Here is a 615-nt window from a genome sequence, read left to right on the forward strand (position 1 = left end):
GGGGGGGGGGGGGGGGGGGGGGGGAGGAATCATTTCTTCCCCCTTCTCATCGCTGTATTTCATATCATGAAATACTCCAAGAAGCAGGTGATAAGCCCTAAAAGCAGCTAACAGTCTAGCTGGGGAGATCACATGACCATGAACGATAGAAGTTTATAGCTGTGAAGTTGTAGAACACTGCAGAATTAACCACAAGTGAAAATGGGAGCCAATGAACTGCAGTGGTCAAGAAATACTCCTGTAGAGATGGAAAACTGGACCATGAAAGTCTTGGACAGTAAAAGGTAAATTTCATGAGTATTTCTCAGTGGGTTTTCAAGAAATATTTATGGAATAAATAGCAGGACAGGAAGAAAGCAGGCATTCAATATGAAGCAGGGGATCTCACAGCAGAGAGGCAAGCAAGCACAAATCACTTCTTGCATGTGGGAAAGGAAAGCAAATATGCCAGATATACAGAGAAACCTGGCAAAGGTGAGGTTTATTACCAACTTCCCTGGCCAGGAAGGCAAAACGAGGAACTCTGAGGGTTGTAACAGTTTTAATCTGATACAAGGCAATCCATTGATTCCTTTAAACAAAGAATTATTAAGTTAAAAACACATCTAATACCAC

The sequence above is a fragment of the Crocuta crocuta genome, unplaced genomic scaffold (genome assembly GCF_008692635.1).
Source record: "Crocuta crocuta isolate KB4526 unplaced genomic scaffold, BGI_CrCroc_1.0 scaffold431, whole genome shotgun sequence".
Taxonomy (NCBI): domain Eukaryota; kingdom Metazoa; phylum Chordata; class Mammalia; order Carnivora; family Hyaenidae; genus Crocuta; species Crocuta crocuta.